This window comes from Eutrigla gurnardus, assembly GCF_963514095.1.
Source record: "Eutrigla gurnardus genome assembly, chromosome: 10".
In the NCBI taxonomy this organism is placed as follows: Eukaryota; Metazoa; Chordata; class Actinopteri; order Perciformes; family Triglidae; genus Eutrigla; species Eutrigla gurnardus.
In genome coordinates, this window is record NC_139924.1 from 1,487,894 (window position 1) to 1,509,043 (window position 21,150).

Sequence of the window (21,150 nt, forward strand, 5' to 3'; positions counted from 1 at the left end):
TGGTTTCTCTTAGATGACTAGTTTCACAGATATTAAGGCTCAAAAATGGAAGTAAACACATCTTTGCCCAACTTCAGAGCCATATTCCAAAAAACTGACAAGTATCAGGTCCAAACTTACTTTTTTTTGAAAGATCATATTCTTGTTAAAATCATATTAAAAAATTGGGAGGGTGTTTTGCCTCAATTTGTCGCAGTGATTTTTTAAAATCCTGATATTGGTACTGCATGTCCTAACAGCCTACTAGTAAACATCACAGCAGGGCAATTCAATTGTGTTTTTTACCATTTACCAAAGACTTACATGTGACTAAATGCTACCGATACATTTAGCCTTATGAAAAAACATTAAAATGTAGCACAGTTGTAGTTACAGAGGCAATAAATGCTTGAATGTGAGTTAAACATGCTGAAAGCAGCTTTTAATGTCTAAAACCATGAACAAACAGCATAATATTGAAGACTGTACTTTTTGTCATACTTTAAGTATATACAGTACACAACCAAATCAAATAATAATCTTAATTTGAGCATAAAGATTTTACATTACAGTAGAAAAGTCTCCAAAGTTTGATATTCAATAACAGCTCGTCTCTATGCTCACCATGAGACAATATGTGAGTTGTGTGTATGATCAGAAATGGTGGATAGGAAGTATCAGAGATGTTTCAGATGAAGATGTACTGGTTCAGTTCATGCACCCACATGGCCCTGCCAAGAGTTTCTACTGGCCAAGAAGAGAAAACATGTGCAATGTCCCACTGCAGCATAGAATTGCAAGGATTGACGTTCCCTCTCCAGAAATCCGGCGCATGTATGCCATCAAAAAAGATGAGCACAACAGAGCAGAGATTTACATTAGACAATTTGTAAAGTGATAAATTAATGAATGTGACGAAGGAATTGGATCTAAAAGATGAAAAAATGTTTGATCCCTCATAGTGAGCATAGAGACAAACTGTTAAAATCAAACTTTGGAAACTTTTGTATGATAATGTAAGATCTTTATCAGGGTTCTTGCACCAATTTAAAAGTCCAATTTAATGCTTTTTAAGACATTTTTAAGACCTCAACAAATACAATTTAAGACCCAAAAATGTCATACAACAATTTCTTTGGGAGAAAATACTCAATTTATTTGATTGTAAACAATCAAAACTCACAGTTGGCATTTTCATTTTGATGCAGAACAGAGCCAACATAACATACATTACTTTAAAAAACACACTGCATTGCATATGTAGGAACCAAACAGAATAATAAAATAATAACACTTAAAGCAGTCTCCATTGTAAATAAGCTCAATACTGAAAGTCCTCAAAACAGCCTGTTTCAAGCCAAATGGTTGAAAAATAATGTCCATAACTGTTATGGCATCACATGACTCTTAACGAGAGAAACCAATGAACAGAGAGGTCCATTGTTTTGTAACATCCCAAATTCTCCTCAAGATATGTGGCGTAGCTCTGCCGCTCTTTTCTCAATTTCACGGTCTAGGTCCATCAACTCCCCTCTCGTCCTTGCATCTTTTTCTCATGGAGTTGGATTTAGTGATGAGTTCTGCCATCTTGGTCCCTGCCGTATTCTCAGCCTTCTCTGCAAGGATATCTGCATCCTTCTCTAGAGTTTCGCACACAGTTGAGATTGTTCTTCTTTTCTTGCGTAGGTCTTCAAGCTCATTTTCAGCCCCTTTTCTCTTGTCCGTCTGTTTTGTCTTTTCCTTCCTCTCATCTTCCAAGAAGATCCTATACCGGCCGCGTGCAGTTGCACACTCATTTAGCAGCTCTTTAGTTAGTGGCACTTTGACCACTCCACCACACATCCTCACGTAGTCACAGATTAGTCGCTGTGTGACTATAGTGTCCTCGGTCATATTGCACATCTCCACCTGCTTGTTTATGGAGAATCCACGCTCCACAGTAGCTTGTCCATGGGACAGAAGCAGCAGCAACCCACAAAGCTCCAAAGTTCTGCATATCCATTCATGGCCTTATGCAGGAAGCTGTCAACTCGTGATTTTCCATCCAATGTACTGAAGGCCATGAATTCCTCTCCTCTGGCCTCAATGAAGAGGAACTTTTGAAATTGTTGTGCAATCTTATCACCTGCATTTAGATAAAGACAAGTACATTTGTAAGATTTTCTGGTTAAAATTATATTTTGTGGAAATCAAAAGAGATTTATATTCAGTATACTCTGGAAAATGAATCTCAGATTTCCAACTATATTTCAATTATTATGTGTATGAACATATATTAGGCCTACAGACATTTGTTGTAACTCATACCAGTGTTTCCCCCACGTTCGCGCCGCTGCTGAATTTTCTCCGCCGCTGCAATAAAAATCCTTTAAAAAAAAGTTTTTTTTTTTTTTTTTTTACGTAGCTCCTTTTAGAAAATGTACAGCGCGTAACGTCAATTGCGCAGCACGCGGCACATCGTCACGTAACCAACATCAAAGAAGAAAAATACACAGCGAGTGTGGCAGTTGTTGGCAGTAGGCTACCCTACACGGTTGCAAAGTTACATTGATTCTAGCAGTAGCGAGTGAAGCGGAAGATCGAAGAAAGAAGGAAAGAGTGAGACAGACAGAGAGAGAGAGAGAGACAGACAGACAGAGAGAGAGAGAGAGAAAGTAAGTTGCTAAAATGTGTCGCTACATGACCACCAGTGTTAAAAACCCTCTGAGCCCAATCATTTTATTGTATCTATAAACCGCAACCTCCGTGCCGTTTTTCCTCTAGTATTGTGTGTGTGTGTGTAGGCCTATGTGTGTGTGTGCGTGTTGTCGCTCTTTTTGGGATCACTCATAGCCTTTACAGGAGCTTATATCCAGTCAGGAATTTATAGCCTAGGTATTTTCGGGAACTTTGAAAAATGAATCCATACTGTTAGATCCGATGTTGTTCTTTATTGCCATATAAAATCCGTTTTCATCGCGTATTTTAGTTAGGGATTTATGCTAATCGCCTGTAAGCATGTGGTCATTAGCATAAATGCAGGGAAAAAACCTTTGACCCAGACAGGTTAAAGAGACGCTGCTGTGGCACCTGCTTAGCAGCTCACCTGAGGTCTATTTGTAGTGCTAAGGCTCACACTGATTGGTATTCAATTAGCTTTATTTTTTATTTTTCATGTGTGTGAGTCTGTGTTCTTTTCAAATTTTAGTTAGGTTTAAAAAGATGTGTTTTGCCCATTGTTGCAGGAGATTTCATTTTTGTTGTGGCATTTTTTGTTAAATATTACTATACAAAAATATAAAAATCTGTAAATGAAGACACAAAAGGCAAAGTTACAACACCAATAATCCCATCTACAGTAATACACAGGACTGTTTGAATAGGATTTAAGTGCATATTCTCCTCTCAGAGTGCACCAGATTCATGCATTCCAATGTAAAGGGTACAAAAAAATTACGGCCGGGGGGGCATGCCCCCGGACCCCCCTAGAGGGTTCGGGGACCACACCACCGCTGCTGAAAAAAATCCTGCGGGAAACACTGCATACTGGGCTATACTTCCAATAAAATCAAATGCAACTAAAAAGATGAACTGTAAAATAACAGGCCAGTATAACTTGACATTTACTGATTAAAAATAACATCATCTTAGTCAAAGACATTGAGGAGAGACACAATAACATTTAGAGCAGTGATTCTCAAACTTTTTCATGTCCAGGACCCCTAAACTGACACAAATTAGACCACAAATTATTGCTTTTAGACGTTGTATTACAAAAAGTGTATGAATCCCATGACCAAAATAGTCATACATTCTGTCACTGTTATTTATGGATGGAATTATTGGGAAAATAAATGATTCCCCTTTTTGCTGGGGACCTCCTAGGGAGCCCCTCAAGGACCCCTGGAATCCACTTTTTTAAAACCACTGATTTAAAGAAGGTGCCCAAAGACTCCCTTTGCTAAACACTACGTAACTGTTCACATTTCTAATATGTCTACACATATTACCCGCTGTGACTCCTCCTGACAACTTCTTGTCCTGCACAAATTTCATGATGAGGGCCTTCATTTTTTGCAGGCACCTGTCTGGTTCAGTGTGCATCTTTTGGGGGTCCAGGCACATCATATTTCGGACAGTGGGGTACTTCAGGGGGCACTTCAATAGAATGTTCTGACACATTTTTGACAGAGCACTCTGGCTGTCTCGCATGAACTGTAACACATCACGCTCACTTCCACCACTCTGACTGCCTGACATTCCCTGACAAAAGCACAAGTCACGTGTCACCTGAAACATCAAATAAACTCTCCCTATGTGTAACTTACACTACACAACATTTGACAAATCATGTTAATATGTCAACTTCTTGATGTCTAAACAATTAATCTAATCTCTTAATGTTTCAACATAAATACTTCACTAGTCAAGTGACTTTGCAGCTGATATAGCACATTGTTGAAGTCATCTAAGATAATAAATGTTACCTTGAGGGCAGCTGTGGCTCCCATGCCAATGTCCACTTGCTTTGGACTGACCCAAAGCTTTTGGTCTGTCACATCAAGCCTGACCAGCTTCACTGGGGAAACATCAACCTGGACATCTTGCTTCATGAAGCGTCTGAGAAGGCTCTGAAAATAGAATAGCACAGGCATAATAATTATTATTATAATCAAAATTGGAATAAGTATTACAGTATTTACAATACTTTCTACAAACATCAACATGCTGAAAACTCATTACTTTGTTTTATTGTTCATATCCACTGTAAGTAACAGTGCTTGAATGACTAAACCATTAATACATTTTTAGTAGTCATTAGGCGTACCCTGGTTAGATCCTCCAAATCTCTGCAGAGGAAGGGAATCATCGGGGCATCTGTCTGGTACTTGGTGAGAAATGGTTGAAAGCTTCTTGAGTTACACATGAAGAGTGCAACTTTGCCAGGATAATGGGATCCATCCGGGCTTCTGCGATGGTGTCATATGATGATGACCTTGGATTGGGGAGCTTCTTGGCTTTGACCTGATCCACATAGGTGACAATATATGGCCAAATTTCAATGGCTCTCTCTGCTGGAAGGTTTTCCAGCCAACGATGTCCACAAAATGGCAGAGGAAATGTGTCACACTTGGTTACTAACACGAAGTCTTCCCTCCTTGCAGGTGCACAATGAAACAGGTAGTGCAGGGCTTTAAGGACTTTCTCAACTTGCCACACCTTCAAGCCATTCTTGAATGAGTTGTGCATTGTGTGAAGGCCACAATTCCCAATTATTTGTAGTTGGGCTCCACCACACTGCTCTCTGTGTTCCTCTTGTAAGAGTTCAACAAACTTCCAATTAACACTGGGCCCATCCATTGACAGTGAGAGCATGTTGTTCAGATTCACCTCCTTTGTACCTTCCTGCACATATAGAGAAAGAAAAAAAAAAAAAGAGGAAATTATCAATTCAATGTTTCAAGTAATCCACATTAGGTTAAGGGATGGTTCCATTAGTGTAATGATGATGATAATAATAATAATAATAATAATAATAATAATAATAATAATAAATAATGGTTGTGCTTATATAGCGGAGAGAGAGAGAGAGATCAAAAACATCCATCAAAACCCCTGACAACTTAATTGTGATCATCGCAATTATTATTTTATTTTAATGATTTCTTGCTTATATATACACATACACACATAGATACAAAATCATTCTGTGCGTGGCCTATACATTTAATGGTAATTTTGCAAATTAGACTAATTATTTTCTATAGGTTTACTAACTGGTAAAATCATGTATTCTGTGCTAAAATACAACATATCTAATCCGTATACAACATGATTCTGCATCTCTATTTACAGCTCATGAATGTTTACTGTTGCAACAGTTACACCTCTTAAACTCTGAGCTAATGTGTTGTTACCTGATTGTCAAAGTGAACATACTGTGACCTGAATAGAATAATAGTATGCGATTTCAAACACAATCGTAACGTTACTTACACTGAAATGAGCCAACGTGTCCTCGGCTCTGGAGTGACCCATGAACTCCGACCCATAGTAGCGGGAGATGACATGATGTGTGCCCGCCTCATCATCAGTAGTCCAGAACCGCAAATGAAGGTCCATCTGTTTGCTCTTTGTCGTTTTATTCATGCTTTCGTCAAACATGATAACATATGGCATCTCGCTAACGCTAACGATAGCTCCTTCTTGACGAATGAAGCAATGCCATATTTGGCGACATATGCCGTTTTATTTTCACCACAGGTGAATGACTTTGCTAGCTGGGAATCGGGGAACATGGCAGCAAAGACGCCATTTATGTCCTCGTTTGATTTAAATGAATTGTGCCTCATCACAGTATGGAGAACCCACAGTACCTCTGCCTTTTGGGTCTCTGGCGGTGAAATGAAGTTTTTCATAGCCGACTGAGAGGTGGCGTCTGAACTTGTGACGGTAGGCCGTGCTGCAAACAATGCAGGGATTAGCCTGGTCCCGCTTTGGCTAGCTGCTGCCATGTACCGCTGGTGCTTTCCTCCTCTCATATGCGACTCGACGGCTTTGAGCCCCATGGTCCCCAATGAAAAAGCCTTTTTGCAGAGTTTGCACATTGCCTCATTTTTGTTTTCAGCCTTCCATCCATTTGTCGTTAAATTTGCACTTCCCCATCTTTGCTTGTTTAACCGCTCACCTCGTCAACCGCGTAATGGCGGCACGCAGCCCGACGTCGCTGACATACCGTAAAATTCATCGCGCAGTCTCATTTGCTATACGGTCTTTGTACTAAATTAATCAAAAAAGTACACACTATTAGATGTTTTACGGTGGGCCACTGTGCTTTCCCATCGGCATTAAACGCAACGTCTGGAAATGTAATACCTACAGCAAATTTAAGGTAAATTTAATACAATTTAAGACCTTAATTACGCAGATTTTAATTTAAGACTTTTTAAGGACCCGCGGGAACCCTGTTTATGGTCAAATTAAGATTGTTATTTTATTTGGTTGTGTAATTTATATACTTAAAGTATGACAAAATGTACAGTATTCAATATTATGCTATGTTTGTTCATGGTTTAAGACATTAAAAGCTGCTTTCAGCATGTTTAACTCACATTCAAGGACTTATTGCCTCTGTAACTACAACTGTGCTACATTTTAATGTTTTCGTAAGGCTACATTTATCAGTAGCATTTATTTACATGTAAGTGTTTGGTAAATGGTAAAAAAACACAATTGAATTGCCCTGCTTTGATGTTTATTAGTAGGCTGTTAGGACATGCAGTACCAAAACTGTCCACAAAACCCCCACCAATATCAGGATTTTAAAAGATCACTGCGACAAATTGAGGCAAAACACCCTCCCAATTTTTTAATATGATTTTAACAAGAATATGATCTTTCAACTATACTTGTCAGTTTTTTGGAATATGGCTCAGAAGTTGGGCAAAGATGTGTTTACTTCCATTCTTGAGCCTTAATATCTGTCAAACTAATCATCTGAGAGAAACCATATTTTGTAGAATGTTTAAGCTAACACCAGAGATAGAGGCAGAAGTGATAGAAGTCTTTTATCTGCAAAAATGGGAGCTCAGCCACTCTTAAAATGTACTACTTTATTTCAACAAGCCACATTTTAAGTACCTACCATACTATGTTATCATTGAGCTAGTTTGAAAATGGCTTTTCAGAGTATGATGCCAAAAACCGTCTAAACTACCCTTCATTCAATGATGTTTCATGAGAAAACTGTTGACAGTAGAGACCTAATATTTTGGATTTGTCCTATTAACAAGTGTGTCTTTGTACTTGAATTTTTTCATTTCATTCTGAGATGGTCAGGTGGGAGGCATTTGATGAAATGACACGGAATGACCCCTTAGTCAGGTCTCTGAATGAGACACAGCTGTCTGTATTTTATCAGGTCAGGCAGTGGTGTTTGGAGAGGATCAATGGTAAGAAACCTGATCCTTTGCATGTGTTTATCACAGGTGGTGCAGGGACAGGAAAGAGCCATTTGATAAAGGCTCTTCAGTATGAGTCAATGAGGTTGTTGTCTCCAGCGTGTCGGCATCCTGACAACACTTGTGTTTTGTTGACGGCTCCTACAGGCATTGCTGCATACAATTTGCATGCAGCAACGATACACACCACGTTTAGCATTGGAAAGGATGTGCGCTTACCGTACACACCTTTGGGTGAGGAGAAACTTAGTTCTCTCCGTGCTAAATACGTTGATCTCCAGATATTGATCATTGATGAGATATCTATGGTAGATCATAACCTGTTGTCATACATTCATGGTAGATTGAGGCAAATCAAACAGACTGGTGACTTTTCCCCATTTGGTAATGTCAGCATTATTGGATTTTTTCCAATTGCCTCCAGTAAAAGGGAAACCATTGTACGTTGACGCGGTAGGTGTTGATTTGTGGTTCAGTTTATTTAGTGTTGTGGAACTGACAGAAATAGTGCGGCAGAAAGATGAGGTCTTTGCTCAGTTGTTGAACAGAGTTGAACTTGTTCAAAGAAGACTCTGATGTTGGAGAGTGACATTGCAATCTTGAAACGTTGTGAAGTCAGCTCAGCTTTACACATATTCCTGACGAACAGACAAGTAAATGAGCACAACGTTCAGCAACTGTTAACCACGTGTCCTGAGTATGTGCAGATAGATGCTCAGGACTACTTCAACAATAGTAAAACGGGGAAACTGGAGTTGAAGACTGGACATCATGCCAAAGCGTACAGTACGTGTTTGGCAGAAGAGTTGTTGTTGGGTAGGGATGCGCATGTGATGTTGTGTAAGAACATCGATGTTAGTGATGGTCTAGTTAATGGAGTTTGTGGCACTGTAACCCACATTGTTCGTAGTGAGACGAGCAACTTTCCTCCAAAGGTGTTTGTTAAGTTTGATGATGATGTCGTGGGTCAGCAGAGGAGGAGACAAGCGGTAGGTGTTTCCCCAGAATTGTTTGATTCTGTAGGCATTGATCCGGAGGAGGAAAGGGTTACAAAGAAAGGTGGAATGCGTCGGCAGTTCCCACTCAAATTGGAGTGGGCTTGTACAGTGCACAAGGTTCAGGGATTAACTGTAGATATAACTGTAGAGCATTTTTTCTGCAGGACAAGCATACGTTGCATTGAGCTGAAACCTTAGACATTGATGGATTTACTTTCCATAGTTCTCCTCGCAGTTTATCTTATAGCAGCAATGGGCTTAGTTGCACTGCAAGGACAAGAACATGGAGGAGTCGGCGTGTATATAGCAGACAATGTGGCCTGTGACATAATCAAAGTGCCACAAGTAAATTTGGAATGTTTAGTGTCTGACTGATGATGTATTGGTTGCCATCATCTACAGACCTCCATCATGTCCTGTGACGTTGTTCAAAGAACATCTAGCCAAGTTAATTGATTGGCTAGATCCAAAAGCTAACACTATTGCAGTCATGGGAGATTTCAATGAGGATATTTTGAGGTCCTCATCCATCTGCAAACTTCTAACTGACAAAGGCTACGTTCAGCTCGTCACTGAAGCCACAACTGAGAGGAACTGCAGCTCAACTGAACATACGCAACTGAAATCATGCGTATGTAAAATCCACACACTATGAAGTTGATGCAGTAGTTAGGCCAACTTATTTCAGTGATCATGAAGGGATAGTTTGTACTTTTAGACGTGCAGCTGTGGTGGCCAGTGATTCTTTATCTCTGCATAGTCTAATGAAGTTGCTTTGCAGTTCCTCCTTGTCTCAGGTGTTCCGGCTGTTTGTTGTGATGTTTCTTCCAGGTGTCATATGAGGTGCATCTGGTGAGGGCCATGAGGTGAGTAAATTGTAAGTATTTGTGTATGTAATGGTAGTTTTCATCTCTTTGGTTTGATTGGTTGTTGTTGCTGCTGTTTAATGTATATTGGCTAACTATGAGAGGTGGCAACATTGGTGAGAGTTCTTTTCCTGCATTTACACCAGCATGTAATTGTTGCATTATATGCAATTACACTTACAATTGCATATCTACACTTATATGCTGTTGCAAATGCAGGTTTTGCTTTTCCTTGGAAAGTATAGTCAAAAAGCAAAAGGCACTGGTAATGGTACTCCTGGTTTACTGGGATGGGGTTCGATTCCCTGCGGTGTCCTGCTATTTTTGGCATTTACATGAAGGAATGTACATGTAGTAATATGTAAATTTTACATGGATATTGTAACACTGTTTCTCTGAGAAGAATACGTATCCGTTGTGTAAGAAATGTTAAAATAGAAATTAGAATGTGTACAATATATGATCATGTGTTTGTTTCCCCCACAGGTTGCGGCGTGTTCATGACTACCTGTTTTGAGGAAAACAAACGAGTCGAGGTGAAAGTATATGGCTGGATCGGAGGCCGACAAATGGAGTGAAACATGTCATGTGAACTGCAATGAATTGCTTTGAGTAAATTGGTACAAATGCATTTAGAAGACCAAAACTTCAGTCGTGTTAAAATGTTTGATATGAAAGATCTTGTAATGAACAAAATGACTCATTCTATGACTGTTTATTAATTTGTCAGCATTGTTATAGTTTATATAAAGTTAAGAATTGAGCCTGTTAAGTTGAGCCATTTCCTGTGTTTCTGGAAACCAATGTGATGTATTTTCAGAGCTCTAAGTTAAACATCAAATGAAATAAAATCCATCTCTCCCTTGACTCAAATGTTCTCTACAAACTCTACGAACTTTGCTGTCACAAGGCCAAACTGTACATCAGAAAAATGATCAAATAGTAAGAAAGTGTCACAACATTGGGACTGTAGCGACGCACTGGAAATGTGACTTCCTCTTACATGGCAAAAAGCATCGCTGTGGTAACAGCGGCCAAGACATCCTCCCAATCTTCAACAGGAAGCGTGAGCAACGTCTGAAGGCTCTTCTGCCCAAATTTGAGGTGGATCCGCCCAAGACATCAGGAGGAGCACATACAGGTGGTTAAAAACATGTTATTTGCCCACTTCATGTTGACTTTAGGCAGTGGGTTCAAGAGGCTTTTTTGTACATCCCCACATGGTCTATCTAGCAAAAATATATTCCATGCATGTACGCCCAATCTAAAGGGGGGGCTGTTACTCAGAAAAAGGGCATAAAATCAGTCACATTTCATGTTGCCATTAGGCTGGGCTCTGCTAGTGAGTCAATATTGCAGTGCAGACACTTCAGAGTGGGACTCTTATCAAACGTGAGAAGTTTGAACCAGATTGGACAATGGACACTGAAGTTATAACAGTTTAGAGTATTGTGGCGAAGCATGAAATTCGTCAATGTTCATGGCGCCATCCTGGCGACACCCTTTGAGTTATGTAAGACCTTTTGATGATTTTTCATCGTTGAGGCCTCTAGAACAGGCTTACAATGTTTGGTAGGAATCGGATTAACGGTGTAGGAGGAGTTTGTTACAATACAAACCCTACAATTGAAAAAACTTGAAAACTTACTGTAGCGCCCCCGAGTGGTCAATTTTAATAAAACTTTCAGGATATGTTCCAGAGACATATGTTAACATATCCTGCAAGTTTTGTGATGATTGGATTAAATATAGTGGAGTTATGTGTATTGATTGCTAGAGCCCCGCCCCTCTGATGTTCATTGGCTAATAACTTCTGAACGCAACTATATTTCAGAAAGATTTTGATAGCACTTGACCAGCGTGGTCCAATGATGATTCACAGAAATTTTGGTGAGAATCGGATGTACAGTTTAGGTGAAATTAGCAAAAACGTGTTTTTCACAAAATTCAAAATGGTGGAAAATTTCGGTAGGCGGAGTTTAGCACTGTCAATTGCCATTTTGTAGAGCACACTTGACTGCACGTGTGTAAAATTTTGTGTCAATTGGAGTTACGGTGTAAGGGGTGTGGCCTAAAAGGCGTTAGGTGGCGCTAGAGAGCCAATTTTTTGTGATTTTTTTATTTCTAAGTGTGTGTGTCTGTGTGTAGCTTTAGGTTAAATATTTCATTCAATGCAAGTTCCTGTGAGATGGGCATTTAAATGTATGTTTACAATAGTTAGAAGGTTGATATCAATGTTTAGTCACTCAGTTTTGTCAAAAAAGAGAACAGCGATCATGTGTTGACACAGAGCAGCACTTGAATGAACAACAGTTTGGATAGGTCTGTTCAGTACTTAAATAGGTTGCTATTATCGTTTTGGATGTCCATTAATACACATTTTTCACTTCACTAATATTTTGTGTTAGGATGTATATGATTAAACAGAAATGGTTTATTTGTACATTAATTGTTATTAGGGGTGGGGGAAAAAATCGATATTGCAATATATTGTTGTGCTCTCTGTCGCAATAAATAAATCGATACACTGACGGCAAATATCGATATTTTGGGTCTACGGGTTTTTATAGACTCCCGTCGGTGCATCTAAGAGTTTACGGTTCTCCGGAGCGGATCCACGGGGGCCGCCCGCTGCCCGGGGGTCGGTCTGAGCTCCAAGCGGGTTTCACACAGCCTTGAGGGCAAGAGTGCCGACTTTTCGGCCGGGTTTGATTGCCTATTTACGGGCAAGATTCCGAGCGGCGCGCTAGAGTTTACGGTTCTCCGGACGGAGCAGAACTGCGGGTTCGTGGTGCGTAATTGTAAGCGTGGCCGTGTGCTGGCCGGTGCTGTTGTGAGCTTCAAGCGCTTTTCACAGAGCATTTAGGGCATAAGGACCCACTTTTCGGCCGGGCTCGATTGCCTATTTACGGGCAGGATTCCGGGCGGCGCGTGTTTACCGCATGTGTGGATCCGCGGAGCCGTGTGGGCATGAGGCCTGACTTCCCAGGTACTGGATTGTGAACATAACTCTGCACATAATTGGTTGCATACTGAAATGTGCCCAATATTTCATTTAATTCTGATGTTATTCTTATCTTGTTAAGCTATTGTTAAACTAAAACGGGCCCAAGTTTACATAAAACAAGTTGCTACTGACTTTTCAGTATCAGAAAGCACTGTCCTGGTTTACATAAGACATGTTATTAATGTTCATGCACTTTAATGTGTCCAGCTGGACAGTGTTTATTCATTTGTACATTGTACGAAGTTTTGGAATTTATTTTTTATGCATATTTTTTCTTTTTCAGTCACATATCGTGATATATCGGTGATGAAATTTCTTGCAATATATCGAATATCGCAGATATCGTGTATCGTGATATTATCGTTATCGTGGGCCAAATATCGTCACAGTATCGAATCGTGAGTTACCCGTATCGTCCCACCCCTAATTGTTATACACTGCAGTTTACATTTATAAAACTACAGTTTAGTTTGCCTTAAGTTTGTTTTCAGGATTTTTCAGTTCCTTACATTACAATACATTTGTTAGAAAACAAATCACCAGTTTCATTCCTTGAAAGGATCAATGAAAAAAGTGAAATTATTTCTAACAGTTTGAACAAGGTTAATAGTAATATATTCCATTTCTAACGTATGTTTCACTGCTGACAGTATCGCATGAGATTCGTGTCACGTGATCTCATGCGGAAGCAGATGTAAACAAACGGAGAACGACTCACTTGGTGAGGCGTTTACCCAATGAAACTAAAGCAGTAAAGTTGAATGTGCGGATACGAAGCGACTGGAGAGATGCGGGCATTGCTGTCTTTTTTAGCGAGATCTTGAGGTAAGAGTTTAACTGATATTGTAGTATTTGTCAACAGTAGTATGCTAGCTAAAGTTAGCTTGAAGATCGCGATTGTTTACCTTTACTTGGCAACACCGTCATCTGCTCCGGGTCGGACGATCCACACAAGCCCGATTTGTAAACAGTAACGTTATTGATGACCAATCAAAGGGCGATCAATACTTTTAGTAAACAATGAAATACGTAGAAAGACTTTGTGTTTTCTCTTAATCCACCGTTTTTGCAGGTTGCAGAAGGCAGAAGACCGGATATTTGTCCAGAAGGTGTTTATATTCAGACAGGCAAGCACGAAAATAACTTTTGTAGATGTAGCCATCTTGTATCTCTTCCGTTTTTGGCTGTTGGCTACTTTTTTCCGACTTTGTAACTGAATTGTGATAACTCGGGCGTGACGTCATTCCCAGCTCCGGCTTCCGACTTACGAGGTAAATGGAACGCACCATTATTTCTCTCATTGGTTCGTTCCGCTGGGGAAGTGGTGACATAATCATCATTTAAATTATCCAAATTTAAAATAGAAAACATGTTTGAAATGATTATCTTAGTGTTGGAGCAGGTCCTGAGATTAAGGATTACTGGATCCCTAAACCCCTCACATGGGCCGGACATCGGCAGTTTTTTTCTGGCACTTAATTATTGCAAAACTCGTCTGATGGGTTTTTTAATTAAACATTTTTTTGCACAGAAATGGGACGTTATTAACTTCGTTTTGAGCGTTATAACAATGTAAAAAAAGTGAGGGTTGTTTTTTTAAATAAAATCCATACGGGCTGGATTACGCCTCCGGAAACACCGGAAATTGCCCACCGCCTGTTTTATTTGAATCTGGTGATTAACCGCCAGTTGCGCCAGAAGAGACAGAGACAGAGACAAGAGCAGCACAACATAAGCAGGATATTTGTAAGTAGCCTACTTATAATTTCCTTTTCATATATTTGTCATCATAAGGTGTAGGCTACAGTTTATTTCTGCAGCAGTATTATCACATTAATAACATTGTAATTAATGTTATCAAATTTACATCTTATTTAGCATTTATTTATTTTGGCTTAGTACCATAGCCTATTTTGTATTTATTTGTATTTGTTTGTACCTATATTTGGTTACTGACAATTCTAGTGTTTTGAATTTAGTTTGTAGTTTATGTTCACGGGTGTGCCTTGTGTTATATTGTTTGTCAGACAATGGCTACTTCCCCAGAGAAGCTTCCCACAATTGATGATGCAGAGGTTCTGGCATGTCGAAAGGAGTGTGAGTACCACATTGTAAGTAATAGACGCGCTATTAACATTCATGTGATTGTTTTTCTCTAAATTAACATAAGGATTTAATGATTGTAATCCCATGTAAAACTGAAATTTGACATGGTCATCCTGCATGAAGGAGAAATGCACAATTTTTATGAGTTCATTTGAAATAATGTAGTGGTAAATTAGATAGCAGAAAAACCTAACAAGGGAAAAAGGTTTGTAGTTATTAGATGTGATTGGCTTAAAGCCTTACAGCACGAATCATGTCATTGTAACCTGTTACGGTGTTGAATTTATAGTAGTGAGAAGAGTAAATGTGTCATAAATGTGATATGATAATTATTCATTACAATTGAAGGGGATATTTGTGGTAATTACATACTATTTTTGATTTGTCATTGAATATGTAATTGAAAACATTTGTAGACCTAGTAGCTGTTTTAGGTGCTGGATGTGTTTTGTGTCACGGTTCAATATCAATTTGTCTAAAGTGCTCATTCGTATTCTATGGTTGATATGTATATTGTTTGTTTTGTATTTTCAGTATCGATGCTCCAATCCTGGTGTCAAGCACCAGGATTTGGCAAGGGAAAGCCTGGTCTTATGCCATGGTCTGATGAGGACCATGGTGAAGAAGACCAGGGTGGGATTGGCCAACGAAAGGTCCCTTATTATAAAAAAAAAAAAGAGCTGGCCACTACAAAACAAAAGCTGCTGGAGTGTGAGCAGAAGCTCGAAAGCGCCCTCCAGCAGCTGGAGGTTCTGCAGGCTTCGGCCTGCTTTGCCATAGATGGTTAGTATTTTTCTGTCGTGTGAATGTTAACATAGATATAACTGTGATGGTATATTAGTGTCTCGACGTCAATGTGTTTATCTGGTTTTGTTATGGCTGGATTGCAAGAAGGTGGTGGTGAACACTTTGAAGGCAAAAGTCACTGACTGATTCACTAATGAAGTTACACTATTGGTCAGCTACTGTTTTTCTCATTGGATGATAATTTTTCAAAATGAATAGGATATTTATTCAAGCAGTTCTCAATTTTTGGTCTCAAAAGTAGCTTAATTATTGTATGTGATATGTACCCTCAGCGTTCATTCCTGTAAAGCGCTTTGGAGAAAAGTGCTATATAAATGAGGCCATTTACCATTTATTTACCATTTGTGATGAATTAATCCACTACATATGTTTGTAAACCATAGGAACATCATACTAAGTAATGTTTTTTTTTTTTAAATATGTCCATATAAATCATGTTTGATTTTGCTTTAATATTTTATATAAGTCCATTATTTATAGAGAGCTTTTATTTTGTGGACTTCCTGTCGCTGTGTTTCTCTTTCCTGTTATTTTTTGTGTCTGGGCTTGTCTCTGTGTGTCGAATCTCTGATGTGAGGCTCTCGCCATTTTTGAAGCGCTGTGATTGGCTAATAGCTGGCTCCGTGAGATAGGATTGACGACGTTGCGTCTTCAATCGTCCAGTCTGATATTCCAGATCTTTCCAAGCAGCGTTTTCTAATCTTGAGAGAGAATTTGGATATTTGGCTTTAGATTTTGGCTTGGCTTTCGACACTTTGGACCTTGGACAATGTGAGGAGACCACATTGGACAGCTTTTGGTGCTTCGTATGAACGAGTTATTTGAACTATTAATGAATATTTATTTGTATTTAGCATGCACACGTTAGCTTGGTATATGATGGATAATTTTGCTCGTCATGCACATTTTCACGAATCTTTAAGCGCCCGTGATGTGGCTGTGTATGATATACCGCATGTTAATGCGTACACGTGCAGCCTCTTGCGAGAATTTATTGGCTTATAAAGATTTTGAGTTTGTAATAGCTGGGGCAAGCGTGTATGCAGGGCTCCAGAGTGCAACCTATTTAGGGATGGGAATTGATAAGATTTTTACGATTCCGATTCCATTATCGATATTGCTTATCGATTCGATTCTTTATCGATTCTCTTATCGATTCTAATTTGGGGAAAAAGAACAAACATTTTGATTGGCATCAAGTTTGTTTAATAAGAACTCACAACCTTAACTCACAATGAGGTCAAAAGAGGCCCAAAGCCAAGATGGCAAATACACAAGAATGTGTAACATTTTTGTAATAGAAATAAAAAAAATCCTCCTTTTTAAAAAAGGACAAATGAGCTGATAGTAGCACTCAAAAATAATAACAAAAAAGAAATACTGTCAAATTACAACAGTACAGTTCGTAGTGCAAATACTTGAGGAACTAACAATTCTTTTGCAGAAAAATAAGCATGTCTGCTTTTTCAGGAAGGATACGTGATCTTTCTGGACTTATGGTGTCTCCAGCAGTGGAGAACACCCTCTCAGATGGGGTGGAGGAAGCCTGCACACACAGAAAGTGTTCAGCCAGTCCAGACAGCAGGGGCAGAGTATCTCTTTTGTTCCACCACCATAGTGTGGCACTATCCTTGGAGGGGATGGAGGGCAGGCTTCTGTACAACTGGATCTCCTGATCCACTCTCTGGGCTAGGGAAAGAAGGGGCTGCGATTTTTTAAATAACTGCAGCTCGTTGTCCTCCTCTTCAAAGAGTTCCTCCAAAGCTGTCCTTCTCTGCTGGTGGTGGTGGTGCCTGAAATTAAATGAACATGTAGCAAATATACATGGGCATCACAAATAAACGAGTTAGTTAACCATACATAGTCTTCCTCTACTTCTTCCTCGTCTCCATCTTCACAGCGCTCCCTTTCCGTCTCTCCTTGCTCCGGGAGCTTGAGAAGTGATGTAAACACATAATTAACTTTTCATACAGAGCCATGACGGAAAGGTCTCACTCTCACAATGTTATCAAATGCAATCAAAAGACATAGACAAATTCAAATACCTCATCTGTTGTTGCCACTGTGTTTGCAGTGATTGCTGCTTCCCTGATCCTTTCCCAGACTTCATCATCATCACTCACTTTGGATTTAAATCGGGGGTCCAAGCTGGTTGCCTCCTCCAGGAATCTCTTGATATCAGTTCTCTTAAATTTCAAAAAGGAGAACATGAGAAAGGAGGACAGGATTACATTAGACTAATTATTTACTGCTCTTATTTCATTTAAGAGAAATAATGTACCTGGTAGCGTTTGGAAAGATCATTCCAGATATTCTCCTTGATGCTCCTTGTGAAGGCAGAGTCACCTTCCTGCACAGTGTAGTGTTGCTCCAGCTTCAGCAAGATGGGCAAGATCTCACCACAGGTTGGAGTTTTGCCGCTGGAGACTGCCAGTGTAGAGGCATAATGCTTCCGCATGAGCAGCACAAAGTCCTCTGCTTTTCTTAAGTCCTCATTACCTATTTTGGCCAGCCTGCATTATAAACAAAACAGCAAAAGATATATAGCATAAATATTCAAAAATAAAACCAGTCCGACTTTAAAACAAAGCACATTGTCATTTTCAAATATCTATTACCTTTCCTTCTCCATGGGCTTTCTTATCCGTGGGTCTATGGCTGCAGCCTGGATAGCAGGAAACTGCTCACAGAATCTGTCAATCATCAAATACAAAGAATTCCATCTGGTCCTTACATCCAGGAGGAGCATGTGCTTGGGCAGCTCTGAGGGTAAACACATACACAATGTAAATATTTATGTTACAATCTGAATTTAATTTCATTATGATCTAATAATTTACATGCACACATCTATATTTTTCATATATTGCTTGCAATGTAATGAGAGTATCTTACTGAGTAAGTCTTGTTTCTCTTTAAGTACAACTTTTGCCATGTGGGACCTCTTCATCCAAACAATGACTGCATGAACTCGTGCTGCCCAGTTGGAAATCGCAGTGCAATTGTACAGCTTCTGCGCTCCCAGGTGAAGCGTATGAGCAAAGCATGGCAATTTCACAATTTGCAGCTTTTTGATAGCTACATCCATGTTGGCTGCATTGTCGACAGTAGCTGCCACAACCTTTTCCCTGACGCCATATTCCTCCAGGATGTCACCAATCTTCTCCGCTACAGCTGAGCCTGTCTGGGCTTGGTACACGACTTTGGTTTTAAGCACCTTTTCCTGAGCCTGGCCATTGCTTACAAAGTGCAGAGTAACCGTAAGATAATGATCTTGACTGAAACTTGTCCATCCATCAGCAGTGATGGCTGCCTTTGACACGTGTTTCAGCTCAGAGATCAGATCTCCTTTTTCAACAGCATACCAAGCAGGGATCAAGTGGTTAGTTAAACTTTCTCTGTTTGGAGCTTTGTATTTTGGGTTGAGAATCTTGGTCATCTCCCTAGAAAATATAATGAAATATATGTCTTCCAGTTTTGCTAAGTCATATTGTCTAAATTGAATATTTCCTCCACAATTGACTACATTCACCTACCGAAATTCAGGGGCATCTACTGTAGCAAATGGATGCAAGCCCTTCACAACAAACTTTGTGACTGCTCGGTGACATTCATCTACCCTGGCCTGGGGCATTTTACTTTTGCCTGCCTCGATGAAAGGAGAAGCTAGAGCAGGTAGTGAGCAGCTGGAGCGAGCGCTGTCAGCCTCCGAGCTAGCCAGGCTCTCTCTCTCCTCACGGTCATCTTCTATATGTAATGCACACGGCATTCGTTTAATAGCATAACGTTAGCGTTGCATGCTTTAAAAAGAAGCAAATAGGCAGTGGGAGCTACTTACCGGAGTTTCCTTCCGTATTAATCGCAGTGGCGATCACAGCTTGGCTACTGCAGCCGCTGCTGCCGGGTTGAGATGCGTCAGTCCGAAGCGTGTCAAAAACATGACACTCGTTCAAAAATATTGCATGCTTTGTGCGCAAATGTTTGTGCATATTGGTCGTATTCCCTCCCGACGCCGTTATCTCCACCTTGCAATGACTGCAAGTCGCTTTGTTGTCATTTTTTCTGGTGAAATGAAGCCACGCTTTAGAGAGTTTGAACCTAGTTGGTGCCATTGTTGTTTACGACTGCAACGCACGTGCGAAACCAGCATAACTGAACCGCGCAGTCGTACTTGCTGAATCGAGCGTGCGTAACATGCGTAAGTTACGTGACGTCATTCGTGCTGGTTGGAATCGATAAGAGAATCGTTAGATAAACTGCCAAACGATTCCATGGAATTGAAACACACGGAACCGGTTCTCTATTAGGAACCGGTTCTCGATTCCCATCCCTAAACCTATTAGGTCGCATATGCGACCTAATTTCTTAAGGTGCGAGTTCAAATTTAATGAGGTCGCTCCGGTGCTACTTGCAGGAGGACGAGAGTTTTTTTTTTTCTTCTTCTTTCTCTCCCCACTCCCGTGGCTATGTTAGTGCATTAATGGTTGTGGTTGATAATAAAATATTACTTTCTGGCTCATTCCTGAGAGTCCTATTTCTCCTCTCTCTCTCGCGCCGTCTCTGCCTGCCTGTCTGTCTGCACACTTTACGTGCACAGTCGTGCACGCGCGCGTACACGCAGCGAATTTAAAGAATTTAAACAAAGAATTTAAACAAAGCAGATATGAAGCGGTCGATAGTAGATTATTTTAAGAAGAAAAATGTGTCGGAGGAAGAAACAAATGAGGCTGTTGTTGGTGCTGGAGAAGGGTTAGCAGAGGAAGCAAAAAGAATCTCAGATTCTTCTTCTGAAGAGGACAGTGACAGGTTGGCGAAAGAGGCGGGGGGCAGTGGGGAGAAAAAAAAAAAGTATTCTTTTCAACAAAAATGGCTTGCGCAGTTCCCGTGGTTGCGTTATGAGGGACAAACCATGGTGTGTGTGTACTGCAGGACATGTGGCCCGTCCGTTGCAGGCAAAACACATTTTGTAAACGGGTCTACACAATTCAAAGTTCAGTCATTAAAATTACACAATGAAAGCCAAAAGCACAAGACGTGCAGGGACCGCTGCATCACACGAAGCTCCCAGTCTCTCCCCACCTCATTCAATCGGATAGATGAGACCAATCGCTCGGTGGAGAATGAACAAATGATCATCAAGTTTAACACCGCCTACAACATCGCTAAAGAGGAACTCCCATTCACAAAATTCAAATCACAGATCATACTAATGAAGAAGAACGGACTGAACGTCAACCCCACATATTCCAACGACACTGCGTGTGCACAATTTGTGGGAGTTATAGCAGACACACTCAAGGGAAAGACCGCTGACAAAATCGCATCCGCCCCCGTTAGTTCAAGTTCAGTGTGTCTTTATGTTACCGTTGTAAGTTGAATGTTCAGAATGTTCGGAATGTTGAAATTCAGATTAAAATATTTTGCAAATATCAAGTTTGGGTCATTGT

General features: G+C 40.1%; 1 long non-coding RNA gene across 1 annotated transcript; it reads right to left on the reverse strand.

Moving 5' to 3' along the window:
• Positions 1-16,776: 16,776 nt before the first annotated feature.
• LOC311019587 lies at positions 16,777-17,885 on the reverse strand. The gene is made up of 3 exons (XR_014597819.1): positions 17,749-17,885; positions 17,564-17,635; positions 16,777-17,496 (listed from the first exon to the last, which is right to left on the reverse strand). It is a non-coding gene; the product is annotated as an uncharacterized lncRNA (long non-coding RNA).
• Between the last annotated feature and the right edge of the window lie 3,265 nt (positions 17,886-21,150).